The 17156-nt window shown below is 44.1% G+C and overlaps 1 protein-coding gene across 7 annotated transcripts in view; it reads right to left on the bottom strand.

Annotated features, from left to right (window-relative positions):
• The window catches only part of PUM2 (pumilio RNA binding family member 2), a 79677-nt gene extending 63502 nt beyond the window's left edge, over positions 1-16175 (bottom strand). For 6 of the 7 annotated variants that reach the window (XM_031949583.1, XM_031949585.1, XM_031949586.1 and 3 more), the window contains exon 1: positions 16030-16175. The gene's annotated coding sequence lies outside the window, so the exon portion shown is untranslated. Of the gene's footprint in view, positions 1-15725; positions 15861-16029 lie in introns of those variants that run through there. The other variant, XM_031949584.1, reaches the window with a different exon arrangement.
• Between the last annotated feature and the right edge of the window lie 981 nt (positions 16176-17156).

The following is a 17156-nucleotide window of genomic DNA, read 5'->3' as shown; positions in this document are numbered from 1 at the left end:
TGGCTGGGAGGAACTGAGGAGTTAACCCAAAACCATCTAGGTCTAAGAATGCCATTTCTTGCCTCCCGATGTCTCTAGGAGAGTAACTAGAATGGGAAAGAGAGCAATACAGGAGGATCACCTGGAAAAGGGGAAGGGGTGAATCCTAGCTATCCTAAAATATCTGAAAGGTTTATTTCTAGTCATATTAAAAAAATACTCTAAATCACTATTAGAGAAATACAAATTGTGACAAGTCTGAGTTACCACCTCACACTTCTTAGATAGATAGGTATTGGAGAGGACGGGAGAAAACTGGGACACTAATACATTGTTGGTGGAGTTGTGATCCAATCTTTCTGGACATCAATTTGGAACTATGCCCAAAAGGCTATCAAACTGTGCATACCCCTTGATCCTGCAATTTCTCCATTGGGCCTATATTCCAAAGAGATCATAATGGAGGGAAAAGGAACCACATGTGCAAAAAATGTTTATGGCAGCTTTTTTTTGTAATGGAATGGAACTGGAAACTCAGTGGATGCCCATCAGTTGGAGAATGGCTGAATAAGTTATGATATATTAATATTATAGAATATTACTGTTCTATAAGAAATGATTAGCAAGATGATTTCAGAAAAGGCCTGGAGAGACTTACATGAACTGACACTGAGTGAAGTGAACAGAATCAAGAGAGCATTGTACACAGCAATAACAAGATTACATAATGATCAACTGTGATGAACTCTTTTCTTTTTTTTTTTTTTTTTTATTTAATAGCCTTTAATTTACACGATATATACATGGGTAACTTTACAGCATTAACAATTGCCAAACCTCTTGTTCCAATTTTTCACCTCTTACCCCCCCCCACCCCCTCCCCTAGATGGCAGGATGACCAGTAGATGTTAAATATATTAAAATATAACTTAGATACACAATAAGTATACATGACCAAAACATTATTTTGCTGTACAAAAAGAATCAGACTCTGAATTATTGTACAATTAGCTTGTGAAGGAAATCAAAGATGCAGGTGTGCATAAATATAGGGACTGGGAATTCAATGTAATGGTTTTTAGTCATCTCCCAGAGTTCTTTTTCTGGGTATAGTTAGTTCAGTTCATTACTGCTCCATTAGAAATGATTTGGTTGATCTTGTTGCTGAGGATGGCCTGATCCATCAGGACTAGTCATCATCTAGTATTGTTGTTGAAGTATATAATGATCTCCTGGTCCTGCTCATTTCACTCAGCATCAGTTCGTGTGATGAACTCTTTTCAACACTGAGGTGATTCAGGTCAATTCCAACAGACTTGTGATGGAGAGAACCATCCGCATTCAGAGAGAGGACTGTGGGGACTGAATGTGGATCACAACATAGTATTTTCACCTTTTGCTGTTTGCTTGTTTTAGTTTTGGGGTTTTTTGATCTGATTTTTCTTGTGCAGCATGATAAATATGGAAATATATATGGAAAACTATCTTTGCATGTATTCTGAAAAATGCAAAAGCTATTATTTAAAAAATTCAAAAGTTAAAATATTTGAAAGGCTTATGTAGTGGAGATGATTTTTTTTTTCCCTGTTTGCTCCCAGAGGGCAGAACTAGAAACAGGAATAAAGTCAGACTTACTGAAAAGCCTGAGCACTATGTTCCATGGCAGCCTGAACTGCCTTTGGAGGTGATGGGTTTCCCTAAATTCCTTAAATTCTCTGTCCTTGCACAGAGGTATATTGCTTGAATCTAGATATGAATTCTCACTAGTTGCTAATCAGGCTGAAAGCATAATGAAAAATGAAAACTATTCACTAAAAATTATTTATCAAACTCTTTTTAACTCACTTTTAGATTAGTACATCAGGGCCCTAGAAGTGTTATGCAAGAATGTAGAAATGACCCTAAAACAAAAAGGGAAAAGGAGTTGGATAATACCCAGTTTATACAGAGAAAGGCTGAAATGAAGGCATCACAATTTTGAGAGTGCTGTGGGACTATTTCTCAAGATATCTCCTCAGGAAGGTGATTATAAGAACTGGGGGAAATGAATTGGGCTTTAACTCTCACCCACAGGACATTAATGACAGGCCCATAAAAACTGGTGAGACTAAGTGACAAAATACATTTAAAGTATACTGTTACAATTTAAAGAAGATCTTAATAACTGTGTATGTTACATTTCAAGAAGCACCTATTAGGAAATCACATTAGAGAGTGTGTGGGTTTTCTCTGTAGAAGATATGTCTGGTAAACATCCCACCTGCTACAGAAGAAAAAGCCCCTTCTCTTCATCCCCTAGTACAGCAATGAGCAAATGAGTCAGTGTACTGACTTTAAAGAAGCAAAGAAGGGGCTGGTTTGTTACAGGGTGGCTGCTGAGCTTTGAAATATCAGGGAGGGAAAGCCCAAACTTTGGCCCAACCCCTCAGCTAATGTACTAAGCATTCAAGTTAATACATGTTAGTCAATAAATATTTATGTAGCACCTACTTCAAGTCAGACATAGTGATTCTTGGGGATAAACATTCCTAAAAGATACTTCCTGCCTGGAAGGAGCTTACAATCATTAGGGAAGGCAATACCAGAAAAGGAAAAGGACACCCTCGCCCCCCATTTCTTCCCTAGTTTGCTCAGTCCTCTAGCCAGGACCAATTCATTACTAGCTGCCATTACTGAGGAAATCAATAGCCCCTTCTTGTATGTCTGTGGTGAGAACCTAGTACATGACTTGGTGCATAGTGTGGCTCTTAATGCAGAGTGAATACTTCAGCTCCACCCTGGCCATTTTCCACAGTGGTACCAAGAGCTCCTCTGAGGCGAGGGAGGTTCTTGCCCCTTCACACAACTCTCACCTGGCATTCCAGGAAGTTGTAGCATGCAGAGTGGCAATACTCTGGGGAAAGCGGCTCCACAGACCGTCTAAACCGGATTGAGGGTGAATGACAGACCTCAAACCTATCGGTGAGTCAGGGGTGCCTACCCCACACATGTGAAGACATTCTTTGGGAGTAGGTAGACAAGAACAATTTGTTCCAATGGCCATGGAAGCCGCTGAAGCAGGCAAATTTGGTCAGATAGCTAAGAGGCAAAGGTCAGTCACTGGATCCCAGGCCATCTCACCAGTCATCCAGCCTTCAATGGACTTTGATGGTTGTGGAGGAAAAAGCAAAGTGGACAGCTTTGTGCAATTCTGCCTCACTTAAATCCCATTCATGTGCAAGCCAAGCTATCCCCCCAAATTGTCATGGGTCTTTGATTTGCAAAGATCTAAGGCAATCCCAATCAATTTTGGATAGAAAACGCCATCTGCATCCAGAGAACAAACTATGGAAAATACATGTAAATCAACACATACTATGCTCATTTCTTTTCTTTTTCTTGTTTTTTTTTTCTCTCATAACTTTTCCCTTTTGTTCTGATTCTTCTCTCAACATGATTCATAAAGAAATGTGTACTTTAAAAAAATTAATGTGCATGTACAACCAGAAAAACAGAAAATCAAAAAACAATAAGGATATGCACATAAAAAGTGGCGAGACTAAGTTACACAGTACATCAAGGGTATCTTTGATGAAGGTAGATGGTAGAAGAACACAGGCAGGCTTTCAAAATAACATTCTTCAGACTAAGCAATGAAAGCTCACCAAGGATGTTTAGACAATCCCCAAAGATGTCCAGTGCTTTTTCTATGTGGAAAAGCTAAGGGTTCTTTGACTGCTCCCATACACTAGAAGAACATATTAGTGAAATGAATAATCGCTTAAAGGAGGATCCTAGTAAAACCAAGTGGGTAGAGAATGCTAATGATGTCTTGGAATATGTAGTTGTATGAAAGGCTTATACATAATGTTGGTCCAGTAATATGAATGGATAACATGGATAGACAACAAATGAGCTCCAGAACTGAATAAAAGCAATGGGCTCAGTGCCTTTGGGCTCATTTGCCTTTGGAAATTTACCCAATACTTTTAATGAACCAAGCTTCTTCCTGGAAAAGGTCTCCCTTTAAGCAATTGGAATAAGGAAATACCACACGCCTTCAACAATTCAAGAACATAAGGGAGTCACTATGGAGAGGGATATGTCTACAAGTATTAGTAGATAAGACATTATTATGTGAAGCACCACTATGAAGGACACTGTCAGAGAAATTATACATGGATGCAATATAAACTTGATAGGCCACTCGCATATGGGGACAAAAATGCCGGTAAGAAAAGGCAGACAAAGCAGGGTGCCCAAATTTGTGTCACTGTCTCAGTCACAAACATGGCCTTTTGAATTCAAAATGATCTCTAAACAGGCTTGAAACGAAAGACATTTCCATGATCTGCAGTGGAGATCCTTTTTCTTCCACAGAAATTACCCTGTCTCTGAGCCTCTCAAACTTAGAAGAGGCTTTAAAAATCTATGCCAGCCCCTAAATTTTACAGCCCAAGAATAAGAAAAGGGAAGTGACAACTCGGGGAACATGGGGAATAAAAGAAGGATGACTTCCAGTAAGAAGGCCAGTTATTATAACCCCACAGCACCTGGTGAGAACCTCAGGGAAGTAAACCACTAATAATTGCACAAAACTATTAATTCACAATTTGAAAAACCACCATTGCAAACAGGTACTTTGGGGCTTGCAGACAAGTAAATGCCCTAATTTTCAAAAGGGGGAAGGCAGAGTCTTCAAACTGAGCGTAATACTAATTCCTATCCAAATTCTAGAATTTGCAGAAGGAAAAGGTAGGAAAAGCAACAATCACAAAGAGCCAATGACCTTACCAAGGACAAATCAAGTCAGATGACTTCACTTTCTTCACAAGGCGGAGGGGAGGAAGAGAAAGAGAGAGAAGAGTTGAAGAGTAAGGCTGCCCCCAATATATGGGGACAGAAGGATGTCAATCAAGGCAGGTTCTGATGATTACTGTTGTATAGTCTGAAGAGCTCTCCAAACCTCTGAGGGATATCTCTCAACTTGTTTAAATTAGTCAGAAAGGAACCTGCATAAGAGAGAATCCATCACTAAACCTCTTGACTAGAGGTTAAGACTAGACAAAGACTAAAACTAGACTTTTTTACTAGGAGACTACTAACTAGGAGACACTGCCTAGTACCAAGCACCAACCTGGGGTTAAGAAAGCCTTGACAAGAGTTCAAACCTGGCTTCAGACACTTCCTAGCCAAAGAAGGCAATAAAACTATCTCCCAAGGTTACTGAATGAGAGAATATTTGTAAAGCTGTTAGCACTGTGCCTGGTACATGGAAGGTGCTACATAAATGCTATCTAGAGAAAAAAAGATAGTATAAGGCTCAATGAGATAGCTTTGAAATATTTTTGAAACTCCTTCAAGAAAGTGTAATATGATATTAAAGTATTAGAGCGTTAGATTGTGTTTTTGTTTCTCAACAGGCCCTCTGGGCCCTATTCTGATAAAGCAATTAAATGAAAAATAATCTATTTTCCATCTGATGATGGAAAATAAATAAAAAATTTATTAGGAAGAGCCCTGCCTTCCAAATGTTCTCATTAAAGAACATTTAGTAAAATACAGCTCTGTGGTCTATTATAATCATCAACAAAAAGCTACCCACAGAAAGATGAAAGGGAAAAGTCCAACTACATTCAAGATGATGTCTTCTTGGTGATTTCTGGACAAGTATCATTTACTGACATTCTTTTAGCCACTTTTAACCATAATTTATTTTAATTCATAATCATGATCATAAAGGAGGGGAAAGAACCCACATGTGCAAAAATGTTTACGGCAGCCCTTTTTTGTAGTAGCAAGGAAGTGGAAACTGAGTGGATGCCCATCAGTTGAGAGAATGACTGAACAAGTTATGGTTTATGAATGTTATGGAATATTACTGTTCTAAGAAATGATCAACAGGATGATTTATGTCCCATGTACAAAGTAATAGCAAAGTTGTAAGATGATTGATCAGCTGTGAATGACTTTGCTATTCTCAGCAATACAATGATCCAAGACTACTCTGAAGTATTTATAATGAAAAATGTTCTCCATATCCAGAGAAAGAACTGAATACAGACTGATGCATCTTTTTTTTTTTTTTTAAACTATTTTTCTTCACTAGGAAATGAATGTAAACTGCTTGCATTTTTGTTCTTCTTCCCAGGTTATTTATACCTTCTAAATCTAATTCTCCCTGAGCAACAAGAAAACTGTTCGGTTCTGCACACATATATTGTACCCAAGATCTACTGTAATCTATTTAACATGTATAGGACTGCTTGCCATCTTGGGGAGAGGGTGGAGAGAGGGAGGGGAAAAATCGGAACAGAAGTGAGTGTAAGGGATAATGTTGTAAAAAATTACCCTGGCATGGGTTCTGTCAATAAAAAGTTATTTAATTAAAAATAAATAAGCTATTTTTCTTGAGGGTTTCTTTGGGGGGAGGGGGGTAGAGGAATCTATCTTTTCTTTTGCAATATGACTGTTATGGAAATGTTTTGTATAATTTCATACTCTCAATTAGGGGAGGGAGAGAATTTAGAACTCACAAATATTAAAAAACAACATTCACACACACACACACACCCACACACAACCATGGAAACTGATGAGATTACTAAGTGAAGTAGCATAAAAGGAGGGAAGGTAGCCGGACAAAGCCATAAACTAGTTCTGGTTAGAGGGCTTTGGAGGAGGATCCAACAAAAGAAACAGGTAAGGAGTAGTCTGGGAAACTGGAGGGAAAAGGGAAGTCACAAAGAGAGAAGATGGTGGCAAGGAGGAGTGGATCAAGTGTCAAGAGCTGCAGAAAGATCAAGAATGAGCATGGAGAAAAGCATAATGGATTTGACAACTTAGAGATCACTAACTCTACAGAAAGCAATGTGAGCAAAATAGGACTGGAAACTGGATTGTAAGAGGTTAAGATTAAGATAAAGAGAAAAGTGGAAGCACTAGGTTAGATGGTCTTTTTAAGGTATCTAGTTACAAAGAGCAGAAGAGATATATGACAGTTTTGGGAGATGGAGGGATCACAGTTCTCACAAGAGAGGTAAGACATTCCTCACCCCTTAGGCACTGTACATATTTTCAGACTTTTATGTTGATATCCCTACTTCCCCTCTTTTGAGGAGGAGGAGGAGGAGGAAGGTCTTTTAAAAAAATACCATGGTTTGTATGGGTTGGCTCTCTGGGAAGAAGGGAGACACCCCAGCTATATGGCACAATGGATAAGAGTGCTGGCCTGAAGTCAGGAGGACCTGAATCCAAATCTGGCCTCAGACACAACATTTAACTCCAATTGTTGCACTTAAAAAAAGATTACATACATACATACATACATACATACATACATACATACATACTTTTTTAAAATTTGGCAAATTGACCTGACATTGACTCCTCTCTGATACATCTGTATAAAGTGCTATAATGTATAAATTTAAACAATATTTTTAAAAAAGAAAATTGTACCTAGTCACAATCACAGAATTCTGCTCAGAGGAACATGGGCTCAGATAGGAAGGCCCAACAGTTAACAAACCCAGCCCATCCATTTAAAAGTATGTCAATGGCCTATATCCTAAAGAAATCATAAAAAAGGAAAAGGACCCCCGTGTACAAATGTTTGTGGCAGCCCTTTCTGGAGTGACAAGGAAGTGGAAACTGAGTGGATGCCCATCACTTGGGGGAATGGCTGAATAAGTTATGGTATATGAGTGTTATGGAATATTACTATTCTATAAGAAACAATCAACAGGATGATTTCAGAAAGGCCTGGAGAGACTTACATGAACTGATGCTGAGTGGAGTGAATATACCCAAGAGAACATTGTACATAGTAAGAAGATTAGGTGATCAAGTCTGATGGACACAGCTCTTTTCAACAATGAGATGATTCAGGCCAATTCAAATAGACTTGTGCTGGAGAGTTGTCTGCACCCAAAGAGAGAACTGAATGTAGATCACAACATAGTATTTTCACTTTTTGTTGTGTGCTTGTGTTTTTCTTTCTTTCCCACTTTTCTTCCTTTGTGATCTGATTTTTCTTGCGCAGCATGATAAATGTGGAAATACATTTAGAAGAATTGCCCATGTTTAACCCATATTGAATTATTTGCTGTCATGGGGAGAGGCAGGGAAAGGGAGAAAAATTTGGAAAAGGTGAATGTTGAAAACTATCTTGGCATGCATTTTGAAAATAAAAAGCTATTGTAAAAATGTTTTTAAAAAAATATTCCCATGGCAATTCAGGACTGATCATCCAATCTTTTCTTGATGATCCCAAAATGAGGCCACCATCCCACCTCTCCACTTGAAGCACATTTCTTCTACTTTTCACCAGTCCTCATCATTAAGAAGTTTCTCCTGACACCCAGCCATAACTTCAGCTCTCTCTTTCGCCAGGACAGATACAGCCCCTCAAAAACAGTAGTATAGTCAGTCCCTTCCTTTCCATCTCCAGCAGACTGTCTTCAGTTACTCCTATGCTGAATCTTCAGTCCCTCCCTATACTCTATCCATCCCTGCCTCCAAACATGCCCAAATTTCTTCCATCCTCCAAAAAAAACAAAACCACTTCTCTCTATCCCCCTCTCCTGTACTTGTCCTCTCTTCAGCCAAACTCCCTGGGAAAACCTATCTACATTTTCTTTATCTGCTTCTCTCATTCACTGAAACCACTGCAATCTCTTATTCAATTTGCCAATTGGCTTTAGCCAACTGAAGCTGTTTTCTCCAATGTTACCAATAATGTCTTAATTACAAAATTTCCATGAAGACAACTCAGTTTTATACATCCAGCCCTAGAGTCACTTCTGACCTTCAATCTGGCAGTGCCCATCAGCTACTCAAAAATGGATGTCCTAGAGACATCATAAACTTAAAATGCCTAACTCCTAATGATCTCTGCTATTTCCCCATTCATGTCTTTTTTCCCTTTTTAAATGAGCTGCAACCGAATTATACTTCTATAAGTGCTAACTCTCTGAGGGTGCATGCACACAACAAAATACCATTATTATTTATTTTGATGTTAAATTTTCCAATAGGCCACATTTGGTACTATCCCTACAAATACCTGGGGAAAAAAAGGAAGAGAAAACAAAGCAATCCCAAGTTGCCCCATTATTAAGTTGCCCCTAAGCCAGCACCCCACTTTTTTGATCTCAGTCCTACAAAGCTCAGCCAAAGGAGATCCTTGCTATTCCTCCAATACAATCCTCCAGAGTCCATCTCAAGACCTTTGCAATCATCAGCCCAATGACTACAGTGGTTTCTGTCCCCCCTCAGAATGCCTCTTCTCTTCAAATCTCAATTGCAGAGCTATCTCCTACAGAAAGCCAAAACTAGATCCCCCACAGCAGCCTCTTCTACCCACACTCCGAGCCATTAAAAAAACAAACAAAAAACTCAAGGACCCTGTATACCCACAGGTATATGTATATATGTATCTGTAACATCATATTCCACATATTGAGTAGCATAGCATGTAGAAGATAAAAGCCATTCTCCAAATCATGGATCTTCTGGGTCTAAATCCTGCTTCTGATTATAAAGGTAGTTCCTCTCACCTAAGGCTCCCAGGCTCTAATCCTCCAACTCTAATCCTAATCTTCAATGCACCTCCAACTCCCTAGGTTCTCTCCAGAGATAATTTCATTTGTGATCATGCACCATTCCAAGGGTGTGTGGGGACATCTGTACATAGGCAATTATGTTCACTTTTGGACTGATAATAAGCGGGATGGCCTCTTAAGGTCCCATCCAGATTGGCCTCGTGTCTCAAAAAGGGAACTATCAAATCAAAACAGAACCAAAATAAACAAAATAAAGTTTTTTATAAAATCACAAATAACTGCTGATAGTGCCACAGGCACAGACTATCAGGTCTAGGGGCAGGAAGGTGCCTTGTTCAAATCCATCTTGCAGCACTTCTAAACTGTGGGACTTTGGATAGTCACTTAACCTGTCAGTCTCGGTTTTCTCATCTATAAAATGGAAACAGCACCTATATCCCAGAGTTGTTGTAAGGATTAAACGAGATACCATTTGTGAAATGCTTAGTACAATAAAATAGCTTAATAAATGCTTGTTCCCCAATTGCCTCAGCAAAAAAAAAGGCACAACCATCTGACCTTTCAAGGCCAAGTACCAGATGCAGAACCAGGTGAATACTTTAATGTAGATCACAACTCCTCTATATAAAGCCCTAAACTTGCCAAGAAGCCTGACTACAGTGTGGAGGCTTCTCAAGTTGATCTGGCAGAAATGACTTGATTTGTTTCAAGACATCTTTATTTTACAATAACAATTGAAAATAGCTTCATATTCAAAGAAATGCTTTGATTATACCACATACAAGCAGAAGATAGATCCATACACACTGTTTGGGATGATGCAGAAGACAACCATTATCATCTCCCAAATACCTTATGGTAAAAAATATTCATAACTAATTTGCTAATTTATTAGACAATATTTCCCTGAGACTCTTCAAGATCTTTCAGAAATCTGCTACCACATCACACTTATCATAAACCACTTTACATTGAACCTCTTCAAAAAAGTGAAGTCATTTTGAAGAACACCTACTATAAAGTTCTAGCAAAGAATGTGCTTTAAACAAGCTTTTTGTAAGAAAAAAAAATGATTAAATTTATTTTCTGGTTCTCAATCTCATTAAACAAAACATAAACTTGGAGAATACCAATACTTGTCTGAGGCAATTTTATTCTGACATTCCAGAAATATTCAAAACTAGTGATTTAGAGATCTGAATATCAGAAGAGAAGTGAGACACCATCAATGTCAGAAACCCAACTCTGCCTCATCGTCCCCTTTCCTGCCCATTCTCCTGCAGCAATTTTAGCACAGTCAGGATTTCACCTCATAGCAATCAGTTTTAAAACGGGATTTTCAAATACATATATCATCACAAAACACCTTCCCTGAGGTGTTGACCAGAGAAACCATTAGTGTTGGCCCTCAAAATTAACAAGCACTATTTGATCTTAGTAGGGATTGAATTACAATAATGAACAACCTTTCAATCTGACCATTCAAAAGTTCTGCTTCCTTGCGGACCTAAATGAGCTGAGGGAGGGAGGGAGGGAGGGAGGGAGGAAGATAAGGAAGGAAAAGAAAGAAAAGGAGAGAAAAAAAAGTCAAGTGTCCATCAATTTAAAAACTGCTTTAATAGAGAAATATAACATATTGTGCTTTAAATTAAAAATTAAAAAAATGTCATGTATCAGAATACATGACATAAAAAAGAACCAAAGGAATGAGATACTCTAATTTCAAAAAATGTAAATGAAAAATGACTCAAAGGAAGGTAACCCAAAGGAAGGTTCCAGAGAAGAGATGAGGAAATACAAGTACATGGGAATGAGGAGAGATATAGGGCAGGCTGCCCATTATTACCAGCTGAACTGGCCTGCTTGGTAGTCCCTGGGCAAAGCCGATATTACCTTGGTCCAGCTGATGCTCACCCTACACGTCTCACCCCATCAGGTCCAGTCACCAGTCTCCTTCCAAGCTTAGCTCCAGCCACAGGAATCAGGCACAGGGCATAAGCCAAGACCTTCCAGTACAAGGGCTCAAACAGTAAACTACTTGGTATATGTGTTTAAGATGTCCTCTCCTCCCAACCTAAGTTCCTTGAGGGCAGGGAATGGTTTTTGGTCTTCTGTATCCTTTGTGCCTAGCATAGTACAATTCATCAAAGCAGAACTGAATTAGCTCAGAAGAAACTTGAGATGCAGTTAAGAGAATGCACCGCAAATGTTTAAAGGGATTACCTATGTCTGACCCAGCATTCCACGCTTGAATTGGTCCAATTAGCCACAGTCAGGATACACTAACATAACTCAACATAGTGATGTCATTTTGGTCCTCTTCAAAAATGAAGGACAACAGCCAATACAATGCAATATAATAAGCATTTATTATGCTTTTCTCACTCTGCAAGGCATTAGGGATACAATAAGAAAAAGACAATCCCTGCCTCTCCTCAAGAAGTTCACAATCTAACAGGGGAACACAATATCCAAAAGGAAGATGAAAATCTGGGGGTGGTGGGGAAAAGATAATGATGATGATGGAATGGAGATCAAATAAAGCAGTTGGCGGGATGTAAGAAGTATCTGGGATTATGAACCCTCTTTAGGGGAGACTTTGGGAGGTATTTCTGCTGCTGTCCCCCTTCAATCAGAGGGGCCAGAAAAACTAAAGGAACTGTATGGAGTGATGAACCCCGAAGCCAAAGTCATCTGATGAGTTTCCTAGTGATAAACAGGAGGTGGAGGACAGTCAAAAACAAGCAGTGCAGCTGAGAGATGTTTACAAAAGGTCAAACAGAAATATATCAATACATATCCCTACAAAGAAATACAAATTGAGGGAATGCCCATCAACTGGGGGGAGGGAGGGTACTGCTGAACAAGTAGTGTGCTAATTAAACATAATGCAATATTACTGAGCTATAAGAAATGATGACCAGGCAGATTTCAGAAAAACTTGGCACGTCTTACATGAACTGATGCTGAGCCAAGGGAGCAGAACTAGAACATTATACACAGCACCAATCCCAAAAGACTATGATGGAAAATGCTATCTGCAAGTAGATAAAGAACTATGGAGTCTAAATGCAGATTGAAACAGACTATTATCACTTGTGGCTTTTCCCTTTTGTTGTTTCTTCTTTCACAACATTAATGTGGAAATACGATTCCATGATTGCTATGTATTACCTATATCAGGATTCCATGCAACCTCATGGAGGGAGAAAAATCTGGAGTTCAAAATCTTGTAAAAGTGAATGTTGAACACTATCTTTACATGTTTTGGGGAAAAAATTAATTTATACCACATTATATACACTATAACATGCATAAACATGTATGTAGTGTATGTACACACATAATACACATATACAGCTCATTTTTCTCCAAAGCTACAGCATTTTGGGGGAGGGGAAAGAAAGGGAGGTCGTCCTCTCCTAATGGACATCCCATAGTCATATCCCCCACTCAGCACATCGTTTCCCCAAAAGCCTCCCGACAGTTGTGAGCTTCCCTCTTATTGTCAAAGTCTCCACACCTGACTCTTCACTCTCATTCGCACCAATCTAATGCAAAATCTTGTCCCTTCTACTTTCAGCGCTCTCTCTGAAGACCTCTTCTCTGCATTCCCCCAACCACCAGACAGTTCAGAAGCAGCACATGCAGAGCATCAGGCTTAGAGCCAAAAAAAAAAAAAAAAAAAAAAAAAAAAAAACCTGAGTTCAAAGCCTGCCTCAGGCACTTCTGTGTAAACTTGGGCAAGTCACTGGAACCCTGCCTCAGTTTCCTCATCTATAAAATGGAGATGAGGATAACACCTATTACCCAAGGATTTTAAGTGGATCAAATGAGGCAATTTTTTTAAAAAAGGACTTAGCACATTGCCTGGCACATAGTAAGCACTGTATTCATTGTTGCTGTTCTGTCATTTCAGTCCTGCCTGACTCTTTGTGATCCCTTTTGGAGTTTTCTTAGCAAAGATCCCGGAGGGATCAGTCATTTCCTTCTCTAGCTCATCTGACAGATGAGGAAACTAAGGCAAACAGGATGAAGTGACTTGCCCAAGATCATACAGCTAGAAGTGCCTGAGGCCAGACTTGAGCTCACTAAACTGGTCTTCCTGACTCCAAGCCAAACACTGTATACCTTCCACTACTGAGTGGGCCTAAATATATGTTAGCTCTTACTATCATCATTAGCTCAAGCCCTCAGTACCTCACCCAAACAATTCTATTTGGCCTCCCTGCTTTGAGTCTCTTCCGAAAGTTTCTGAAGCTGCCAGAGTGACTCTCTGGCAAGGCCACACTTACTCACCTGAAAAAGTCCTAAATTAAATTAACTACAACACTAGCATTTTTAAAAGTTGCCACCTAAAACTGAAAAACGTCAAGCAGGAAAAAGCAAATAAGCCTTGTGCTTTTTTAGACACATACACACACACGCACCAGGAGGAACACTGAAAATTTAATTCTATATTGCTAAGGACTGTAGGAAAGGAGCAGACACAGGTGACTTTCCGATATTTGAAATGGAATAGTTTGCACAAGATGAAATTTTTTACAAGAAAAACCCCAACACGTGCATTTGTGTTTCTTGAGTTTAAATGCTTCTTAAAACAAAAGCTTTCTCTTGCGTGGCAATCACTGCTACCTTACAAGCAAGGTGGTCTTTTCTTTTTAATCCCACTCATGTTTCTGGCCAAGAAAGAAAATGGTGAGCAAGGTTTTACCAGGATCTGAGCTTTATGTAAGTCACCCTGAAAATCACAAATGAGGATGGATCCCTAAGAAAATGAAATACTGACCCTTCAGTGGCCCTGAGAAAACTGGCAGTGCCAAGAAAGGAGGCATAAACATGAAGATTACCCCATGCACATTTATTGCACAAGCAACAGGAGGAGAGCAATTTCTAGGTTTGCCCGCAGGTATGGCAGAAGGCAGGCCAAAGGCCTCAGGAAAAGCCCAATGAGGAAGCACTGGGAGCCCCGCTCGGCCGTTCAGAACTCTCCACCACCTCCAGCGCGGTCCTGTGCGCCTGCCGTCCACACTGGGCAGGGAAGGCTGCACATACGGGCTTGTGGAGGACTTCCGCGAGCTTTTTGGCCACTATCTGTTATTAATACACTTGCAAACTTCTGGCCCAAACCATGGTATTTTAAAAGCAGCTCTGCCCCAGTGTCACTGTCCCAAGGGCTCCTTTGCTCCTAATGTCGTTAATACCCGTCTCAAGCGCGGGGCCAGAAGTTAAAGCCAACAGCGCCAAGTCAGAGTAGAATTTCTTTTAAAATCAGGCACTTCCTAATTCTCCACCGGCCCCGGTTAAATTACAATTCCCTTAAGTAAGTCCCCACCCATACCTCGGGTCACATGCTGGAGAGTCACTCACACCAAGTGCTGGGCGCTCGGGCCTCCCCAAGCTCCCATCAGTAAGAGCAGCTGGTGCTCCAGGAGCCACCTCGGCTTCATTCGGAGGCCGCCTCCCCCGCCCCACACCCCAAGACCAGGCGCTTTCGAAATCTCTGCTACTCAGTAACCCCGGCGCGCTACAATGTGGCGCGCTCCCAAAAGCCGCAAGCTCCGGAGGCCACAAAGGCAGCCAGGTCGGCCCCGAGGCTTGCTCCCGGACTCTGCCCGCGGGCCCCAGCCCCAGCCCCGCGCGGGCCCCCACACCCCGAGCCCGGGACCAGTCCTCGGGGCCTTCCCCGGAAGCTCGGCCGCTCTTCAGGCGGAGAGAAGGGCCCCAGCCCCAAGGACTTCCCTCGGGAGTCCCGAAGGCCCCCCGTCCTCAGCCCCGGAGCCTCCCCTGCCCCCTACAGCCCCACGTCCTCCCCAGGATCCCGTCACGGTCCCGCGGTCTCCGCAGGGCACCCCCAAGTCCGCACCGAGACAAAGAGGGGGCCGGACAGCGCCCCGAGCGGGGAGGTCGGGCTTGTGGACGTGCGGTGCCTCGCGCAGTCCGGGCCGCGGGACCCCGAAAGTCCGGGGAGACGGCCAAGCAGCCCCTCACGAGGCCGCCTTTCCGGGGCCGGGGTCGAGCCACGTGCCGGCCCGAGGGGGCGGCTGGAAGCGGAGCCGGAGCCGCCAGACCTAACGCGCACCGAGGACTCCCGGGGAAACTGAGGCGCAGGGGAGCGCGCCCGCCCAAGGTCACCGAGCCCGAGCCCAGCGTCACCTGCCCTGTCTGGGGTCCAAAACAACCTACACCCCGAGAGTTCACCTGACCACCGTGCTCCTTGACAGGCCTCAGTTTCCCCATCACGAAACAAAAACCAGGGGCTCGGCCACGGGGGAGGCGCCCGGGGCCTCGGTTTCCCAGTCCGTACAATGGGGCCGCGCCCCCTCCCCCCCTCCGGCCCCCGGCCGCGCGGCGGGCCCCCAAGCGCGCATGCGCGCCGGGCAGTGCGCGCCCCCCCCCCGCCCAGCAGGCCCCCCCGAAGGGGGGGGGGGCACCACGCCGGGAGGGACGCGCGTGGAGAAGTCGGCCCGCGAGCCACGCACGGGGGGGTGGGGGGGACACTTACGGGGCGGCCTCCGCGGCCCGGGACACCGACCGACCGTTGGGCCCGCGGCTGCTCCTGGTCGTCGGGCGGCGGCGGCGTCTCCTCAGCGTCCTTCGGCCTCCGCCTCCGCCTCCGCCTCCTCCTCCGGCCCCTGCCCGTGCCCGTCCCCGTGTCCGCCGCCTCCGCCGCCCCCGAGATGCCGGGGCCCGACCGTGAGAGACACACAGGGCGCACTCACAACAACATGGCCGCCACCGCCGCCGCCGCCACCGCCGCCGCCTCCCCGGCCGCGCGCCCGACGCCGACGCCGCCGACGCGCACGCTGCCGACGCCGCCGCCGCGCGAGGCACCCTGGGAGTGCCCGGGGCCCAGAGCCCCTGGGAGGACGCGCACGCTGGCTCGGGCGCCGGTGGGCAGGGCGCGCGCACGCACGCACGTCCCGCCCTTCTTTCCCGCAGCCCTCCTGGGCGCGAGGAACGCGTCCGGCGCGCGGGCTCCCTCCTCTGCCCCTCCCATTGGCTGGGGGCGGTGGCGGGTGCGCGCGCAGCCCGCGGGGCCCCTCCGGGCCGGGAGGGGAGAGAAGGGAAGGGGCTGGGAGCTGGACCGAGGCCCGCCTGAGGGGGCGGGGCCGCTTCGAATAGCTCCTCCCCCACTTCCTGCCGAGCCCCTCATTGTTCTGGCCCGCGTGCACCAGCCGTGGCCCAGCAAGCTCCGTGACCGGGCAGAGCCTCCGGTCAGAGTGCCCTGCCTCCGTTTGCCCATCTGTCAAATGGGTCATTAAGCAGCCCTTCCTTCCCCCTTGGGTTGCAGCACCAGGATTGCTGCAAGGAGGGGGCCCCACCCCGAGAAGGGGTCGCCCCCAGCAGCAGGCACACCAGTCTCTCCCTGGGATGGTGCCTCCCCCCATCCCCATCAGCCCCCGGGAAGTCAGTGCCCCCGGACAGATGCGGAAACTGAGGCAAACAGAGGCCGTGCGGCCCTCCCAGGGTCACACAACCTGTCGGAGGTGACTTTTACACGCAGCTCTTCGTTCTCCGGGTCCCTCGCTTAGCTGGGGCGAGCCCTTCCCGCTGGCATTGCCACGTTAAATTCCGAGTCCTCGGGGGTCCGACTGGGACCGATCCTGGGGGTCCGGCTGTGACATCCCG

This window comes from Sarcophilus harrisii, chromosome 2 (genome assembly GCF_902635505.1).
Source record: "Sarcophilus harrisii chromosome 2, mSarHar1.11, whole genome shotgun sequence".
Lineage (NCBI taxonomy): Eukaryota > Metazoa > Chordata > Mammalia > Dasyuromorphia > Dasyuridae > Sarcophilus > Sarcophilus harrisii.
The sequence above is the reverse complement of the archived record's forward strand: the minus strand, read 5'-3'. Positions and strand labels throughout refer to the sequence as shown.